Source organism: Mytilus edulis, chromosome 7 (assembly GCF_963676685.1).
Source record: "Mytilus edulis chromosome 7, xbMytEdul2.2, whole genome shotgun sequence".
In the NCBI taxonomy this organism is placed as follows: Eukaryota; Metazoa; Mollusca; class Bivalvia; order Mytilida; family Mytilidae; genus Mytilus; species Mytilus edulis.
In genome coordinates, this window is record NC_092350.1 from 46,311,588 (window position 1) to 46,320,101 (window position 8,514).

The 8,514-nt window shown below is 33.4% G+C and overlaps 1 long non-coding RNA gene across 2 annotated transcripts; it reads left to right on the forward strand.

Annotated features, from left to right (window-relative positions):
- The first annotated feature begins 2,035 nt into the window (after nucleotides 1-2,035).
- LOC139481605 (uncharacterized) lies at nucleotides 2,036-6,077 on the forward strand. 2 transcript variants are annotated; one of them, XR_011654645.1, is made up of 3 exons: nucleotides 2,036-2,261; nucleotides 4,549-4,706; nucleotides 5,883-6,077. It is a non-coding gene; the product is annotated as an uncharacterized lncRNA (long non-coding RNA). The 2 variants fall into 2 exon arrangements; XR_011654646.1 differs by having other exon boundaries at nucleotides 2,036-2,246.
- Nucleotides 6,078-8,514: the final 2,437 nt, after the last annotated feature.

The window sequence follows — 8,514 nt, forward strand, 5'->3', positions numbered from 1 at the left end:
ACCATAATTGTTTACTTTTATATGGGTTAGGGTTGTCACTTGGATGGAGAGTTGTCTCATTGGCACTCATACCACATTTTCCTATATCTATAGACCATTGGTTTTCAAGTTTGAATGGTTTTACACTAGTCACTTTTGGGGCCCTTTATAGCTTGCTGTTTGGTGAGAGCCCATGCAGGCACGGTGTTGAAGACCGTACTTTGACCTATAATGTTTTACTTCTACAAATTACGACTTAAAAGAACAGGAGACTTTTCTCATTGGCAGTTATACCACATCTTCTTATATATTAATACAACACTGAGCCACCCAACACATCCACCCCAATTACTCGTTTGTGAGGGCTGCCTAGAGTCAGAGGTGGACTTAGGTGGGGCAGGGGACCCGCCCCCCCCCCCTTTTTGGGAAAAAAATTGGTTGCTTATATAGGGGAATCATTGAAGTGTGACTGAAGCCGGCCCCCTCTTAGGTCAGTCAGTGGGCCCCCACTTATGTAAATTTCTGGATCCGCCACTGAGAGTGGTTACACCGGGCCAAAAATGAATCGGACTGAAACAACATACTGGTTGTGTGTACACTGACAATCAAATTAAAATTAAAAAAATGTATAAAATATTGTAAAAAATAATTTTTCATTTGAGTGCATTTACGTAACAATAACACAATGTAACCGTAGACATAAATATCATTGTTACACTCGTAAGTATTCATGCAGTTCCTTAGTCAACCCTAGGCCTGCATTCCGGCGATATAGCCTAAACTTCATTGTAACAATAACTTTTTTATGACTGTTACATTTCAATGTAACCATAGCCAGTACCAAAATAAAATAGAAATAAATATTTCACAGACATCTTTCTTTACAATATAAAAATAGGAAGACTGTTGGATGATTTTTACCAAATAAAATGCCCAATGAGCAAACCCATATATCGCATTGCCCAGATCGCATAGTATGCTAAAAAAATATTTAAAAAAACCCGAAGTAACAGAAATGTTGTTGTAAAACGAGATCACTTTAAATACCCCTATATAAAAATATATAGATATATATATATGTATGCAGCAACAACTGAACAGCAACAAACACAGCAGTCAATGTGGCGAGATGAAATAATTTTGTAGGCACCTTGGACTTAGCCTATATATATACTAAAATGTTTCCCAAATTAAATGAAGCATTGGTATTAAAAAAATCCTGTAAAAATAGGAAACACATTTTTAAAAGTGGGTTCCAAATCTGGAGATAGGGTTTCCAAATAGATTTCCCTTTTCAAATTTATGCATTTATCGTTAAAAAGGGGTCCAACCTTCGGACCCCTCCCCCTTCTTACGCCGCAGGATGTACCGCACCTCCCTTTATCCAATCATATGTTTAGAAAGTCAGGCTGATCATTTCTCAAATATCAATTTGACAAATATTAATACTATAATCTATTTAATAAGGTTTGGTAAAGAAGTAATAATATGTATATCCAAAACAACCCGCGATTTTATACCTATTTTGACATTTACAGAAAGTTCTGTAACCAGAGGCGGATCCACCCATTGTTTTAAAAGAGGGTTCCAAACACTCGGGATAAAAGGAAAAAGGGGGTTCCAACTATATGTCCCAACACAGTCGCCTAAAGATTTCATAATTATAGCGAAAAAATGGGGGAAATAAAGTATCTTACATGTAAGTAGTATTATATAGAATAATGCATTGAACGTCCAAAATAATTTGGTGTTCCAACCCCCGGAACCCCAGGGGTCCGCCACTGTGTAACGCGTATTCTCCTTCTTTAACTAACGTAATATGTTTTGAATTAGCTATGCTACACTTTTCTCAGTTTTAAAATATTCAATGTACTACTATACCTTGATCTACCTTCAATCCCATTGTGGTATTCAATCCAGAAGAAGTTTGAACTGTTGAACTGTTGAAATGTCAGTGCGAGTGCCAAAAATAACGTTTGTAAACAATGAATGACGTCATGTGTAAATCCAATCACATAAACGTTTTACAATAGGCAATTGTATCTTCCATATTGACGCGCTTTTGTGATTACGATAATAACATCAACGGCAAAATTTGAGACAACAACAGATCAGTCGGGAAGGATAGGATACAGAAATACAGCAGAGAAAATATCGGTTTACCAGCCACTTGCAGAAAGTCTTAAAGTTACAGAAAGAGACGATTGTTACGACAAGTCAGAGATGGCGGATCCTTTTCGAATCATCTACGGATTGCTATTGATCATGTATGTTTTGCAAATGTATGTCTTCTTCCATCACAAGTTTTATTCCGTGAGCATCCTGTCAGATCATATATTTTGCCGGAATCAACATTCTGTATACTGTGTCAACAGAATACAGAATGTTGATTCTGTATTCTGTTGACACAACATTCTGTATTCTGTTGACATTTATACAAAAACAATGTCTTTCCCTTCAAGAATTTAGTTCAAATGTGGTTCATAAGGGAAAACAAAACATTCGATTTACATATATATATATATATATATATATATATATTTGTCTATAAAAAAAGATGCCGTATTATTGCCAACGACACAACAACAACAGCAACAACATATATTTTATTTGCCAATCATGGAACCAAAAATGAGCGAAATAATCACAACTCTCCACAACAGATCAGATGACCAGAAATTAACAAATATAGGTCACCATACGGCCATCAATAATGAGCAAAGCCATATCGCATAGTCAGCTAAAAAAGGCACCAAAATGACAAATGTCAACGAATTCAAACAAGAAAACTAACGTTCTTATTTATGTACAAAAATGAACGAACAATGAATATGTAACACACCAACAAACAACAACCACTGAATTACAGGCTCCTGACTTCGGACAGGAACATATATACAGAATGTGGTGAGGTTAAACATGCTAGGGTCTTCCCCCCTAAACCTGGAACAGAGTTGTAACAGTACTACATAACAACAAACTATAAAATTCAGTTGAAAAAGGCTTATTTAACTTTAAATAACAGATGAATGCAAATAGAAATACATCTAAGTAACAAAAACATAATGGACGTTACCGTTACCCAACAAAAAAGTCACTATATACAGATCTGAGAGTACTTGCAGTTACTGACAGCTAGTTCAAAGCCACTAACAACTAATAACAAAAATCATGCATCTAACTTCAAAGACGTACATGTAGTTCATAGTTTTTTATACTTCTGTTGATTATATTTAATCTTAGTTTTTTCCTTCTGTTAAAAAGAGATTAAATAACAGACGAAATGTTCAACATATTTGTTTTAAGATGGCAAATTTGTGTTACATTCGTTTATTTTATAATAATACACACAAACTAAAGAGACAGAAAGACAAAAGTTTGCCTCCAACGACAAGCAAGAATAAACCAAGAAACAGAAAACAGACAATTTTCCAATGTCCTATTTGGCTGGCTTTCATATTATTCCCATTGTTGTTATAAAATAGACAGAAGCAATGAAGAATAGATAATAGTGTGGTGCTTGAATATGAAGAAAAGAGAATAACAGGCAAAATTAATAATAAAAAGTGAAAAATGGTATAGAATATTACAGAATACAGAAATGAAGAAACCACTTCCAGACCAGACCCTTTTATAAGTTGCACATTTTTTTACTTTTTTTTTGCCTTTTAAATCTTTCTGTTCGGACACCATATTGGTCCGATACCCCAATAGCCTGACGCCCTATTAGTCCGACGACCCATTGGACCGACACACGAATACTAGTAATCTGACACATAATTATTGAGCAATACTTTGTATGAATAATATTTATATTTCAAGAGGATAATCCCAATAGTTTAAAATGATCCTGCTGAGATTCCTCAAAATAATAACATATTAGAGTACATGAATTAAATATTTGCTTAATGTCCAGTGGCAAATATTACATGCATGTTCAAAACAATTGTTAAATAAGTACAATAGGTAAGTCCTGTAAAAGATGTCATCTGGGGTGAAAGGTCAATGAAACTTGGACTGCCACTGGACACCGAAAGCATATTGAAGGTGGACAGGAATTTGCCCTGCTGCATATTCAGACAAAAGGCCACCGACGGCCTCTCAAAGAGTTGTTGCAATAGTTATTAAACTGCAGAGATCATGGCACTCTCTTTCTATACATGCTATATGAGACATCCGATTAAAGGTGACCAATCTTACATTTGTTGAAAATTAAACATCCCGCACAATTTTACTACCAATGTTTTTACTGTTTTTACTGTATCACATAAACATTATCCGTTGTGATGACAGACTTGCACTTCTGGTGACATTTTCTTAGTGAGAATGTGTTCACATATGGAACAAATCTTGTCCTTATGTCCCACGTAAGTGTCATCAATTACTCCTGAACCACTTTACAGAATTTTGTAAATCATCGATACAATCTTTATCTCATGATGTATTTTTTCAAAGGACAATTTACAAAGTGTTACGTCCATAATTAATACCATAACAATGCATGTTGGGAAAAACAACTTTCTATAAATGCATGCAAAGTACTTGATGCAGTATGATCTATTGTTATAGGTATCTAAAAATGGATCCCACAAGAATACAAAGACTAAGTCTATGAGGAAAATAAAGTTTTAGATCAACGGCTAAAAATTGTCATGAACAGATAAAATATGAGATAGAGATAGAACTGGTATGAAAGGTTACAGTAGAAAATTGAAATAATTTGAAAGGTAGGTATATATATATATATTTATAGTTTTACACTCAATTATGATTTTTTTTAAGTTAGAATTTGCAGTTATTCCTATAATTTTATTTCAATATCATGAAATGTTGTAGTGTGTTCATATGACAACAAACCAACAACGAGCAAGTTCAAAAGAATAAAGAGTAGAAATACAATTCTTCAACAATTGAAAGATATCATTAAAGTTAACAAAGAAGTCTACGGGAAGTACATATTCGTACACACAACTTCTCATTTAACTGTTTCACAGATTGCATTGATATTGTGCTCGAATAATCAGATTATATTAATACATATGTGTTTTGGTGCCGATCCAAAGATGTCAGAGTGTTACAGCAGGACATAGTTGAACTTAGGAACCTAAAGGAAATATAAACAAAGATCTCCTTCTCTGTAACCGAATAACAGATTTAAAAGATAGTAATATATTATAATGAGAATTTCCACTGGCACTTATAAAAAGAATACTTTTATTAATTTTAAACTATTGCATAGTGTATAAAATAATAAAAAGTTGTAGGATTGTCACTGAGACAACTATCCACCAAATTTGAGACGATGTGAATGTGAACAATAATATACAACTGTGCAGACTTCAACAATGAGAAAACCCATACCGTATAGTCGGCTACAAAAGACCATGACATAAACAATATATGAAACAATTTAATTTAGAAAAATTAACGACCTAATTTATAACAAAACAAATTAAAAGTGTTAAAAGTGCAGCCCGTATTGAAAACATGGAAATTTGCCATAAACCCAGACTTGGGACGCTAAAATTCTTCTCCAAATCGTATAAGATAAGGCCCTGAAGTCATAAAAAAAATTCAAAGTGCCCGGAGAACAAAAATCGTGGTCGAAAATTGAAATCCAGCATTTTGATTGTTTGATTTGTTGATTTTGGAGTTTGAGTAAATAACTGACTCGAAAGTTTAATGACTTCAAGGCCAGTTTTCAAGTAGGTAAATCAAACATTGTTCCATTTTTTTCTTTCATTTTTCTCCCTGTATAATATAAACCTTGTATAATTAACGTTATACCACCTTTAGCAATGCATGTACACTGATTCACATTATGTCATGGTTGACCTATGTTTAATCTTATTATTGGACTTTAACAAAATGATAAATGTTATAATCCACTTTTTCCTTTCCAGAATCAAGTTGGCAAAGATATATATCACATGCATAGGAAGAGCAGTGGAAAATAACATTGAAGCAGAATTATGAAACAGTTATTTAAAAAAAACATTAAATTGAGAGATAGAAAAACACATTTTTTTACTTTTTAATGCTGTTCATTCTTAAGATTACTGTTTATTGTTTTTGCAATGGAAGTTATTGCAGTTGATAAGAAGATAAGAAGATAGAACTAAAAATTTGAGTTCTTCAGCTTGTTTTACTCAGTCAATAAAAATCAATTTTGAAAAGCAAACCATATATGTTCAAAAATCAAAAAGGTTAATTATGTACCAAATGACCTCCGTCAGACATTAATCAGTCTGTTGGAAATCTTTCTTTAAATTTTTATGCTTATTTTACAAAATGTACCTCTGTTTGTATGTCTGTAAGATTCAAATCCATCAGAGATTTCTGAGGAACTACAAACCAAGAGTTTCTGAAAGTCATCAGTCCTCATGTGAACATGCTATACTGAGTAATGTAGTTCTCACCCTTTCAACTCCCCGTTAGCGGGATGCCTAAATATTGTAACACCAAATTTCATATATTCCTTTCGTAAAATACGCTCTGCAGTTTTATAGGAAAGAGTACAAGAGTTATGCATACATGTATTTAAGTTACTATTCACAATACACTCATTACAAGTGAATGAAATTGCAGCATGATTAATGTATACAAAAAAAAAGAAATCTGTCAATAAATGTATTTAACCATTAAAAATCTTACAATGAGCATATGATTGGAAATTTATTTATGAGAAGTTAGACTAAAAAAGTGGTCGTATTCTGAATATTCGCTCAGCTCACAGTAAAAGGAGAAAAACATACACTGTTCAGTCTGAAGGTACCTGTTCATGAAGGGGGACATGTCTTATAGCAGATTCTCTCCTTGTGGTGAACTAGCATGTTAAAAAGGAGCTCAGTGCATTATTGGTCTAGTTCTGTACAAAATATGTTAATTACATTGTATGTATATCTGAGTATCATGTCCTCTTCCTGCACTTACTTGCCACTGGATCACATAACATCAATCCATCCACCCATCTTCTCAAAAGTAAAATACCGAGTTCCAATGTTCAATATATTCTGATTTGACTCAAGCAAGATATAAATACATGTAATATGGTATTGTCAAATAGAAGTATTAATATGTATTAAAAACATAAACCTTATAGACCAAACAAGATGCAATTCTGACAATAATATGACATAAAGCCAGAATATTTAAAATAAAAAGCTAAAGTAACTATCGAAGAGCTGGATCTAAAGCAAAACCACTTCAGCACAACAAAAATCAGAGAAATAAAAAAAAAACATAACGAAAACATTAACATGTCACGATATAGAAAATGAATGGAAATGGGGCAAGTGTCAAAGAGAACAATTAACCCACCCCAAATATACAAAACAACTAGGCATCACTATACAGATACAGTCTGATTTAAAAAGTATTATAATGAAACAGTACTGAAGAAATTAGTAACGAAACACTACTTACGAAATCAGTACTGAATCATTACTGACGAAATCAGTACTGAAACAGTACTGTCAACATCAGTACTGAAACAGTACTGTCAAAATCAGTACTAAAACAGTACTGTCAAAATCAGTACTGAAACAGTACTGACAAAATCAGTACTGAAACAGTACTGTCAAAATCAGTACTAAAACAGTACTGTCAAAATCAGTACTGAAACAGTACTGTCAAAATCAGTACTAAAACAGTACTGTCAAAATCAGAACAGAAACAGTACTGACAAAATCAGTACTGATTTCATTGAAAGTATAACATTATAAGTTTTCAGTCTTTCCTAACAGTACTGATATGCACGAGGGTAGAAATGTACAAAAAAAGTGTGTGTAAATTATTGGTAGTGTAGATGAATAGTTTGTTTAACACAAATTCCGGTGAACGCTGTAAACCTACATGATATTTTGTTACCTATTCTTACATCGGACTCGGACTTCTCTTAAACGGTGTTTTACTGGACGAATTGTTGTGCGTTTTTCTACATTGGCTAGAGGTATAGGGGGAGGGTTAGGATCTCATAAACATGTTTAACACGGCCGCAAACAAAAAAACAACTGAAAACAAAATACGTGCATTGTCCTAGCCATTTAATGAAACCAGCAACAAAAAGTCTAGGTTGGGTGGAAAGTCTCCTGTTAGAGAATGCAGATTCTGCTTTATTACAGTCAAATCCGGTATTTTTCTCAAGGGCATTTTAAATCTAAATATAAACATTCCATACAAAGTTCTGTGGTATAGGTAAATTTATAAATTTGAGAATGGAAACGGCAAATGAGTCAAAGAGCCAACAACCTAAACAAAGAGCAGAAAAAAAACGAAGGCTACCAATACGTCTTCAACACAACGAAAAAAACACGCTTCAGGAGGCGGGAATATATACGTACATGTAGTTACGCTCATCGATTTCAATCTGTCTCGCAGTTGTTCAGGTTGCTACTGGAAAAAAAATAAAAAGACAAATATTAACTAATTTCGTACAAGACATTGATAATGCGCAACACATTTACAGATATTATGCTTTTAATATCGATATCGGTTGGTTTACAAAGCTCAAGTTAAAAAAAAATATTGCATGGA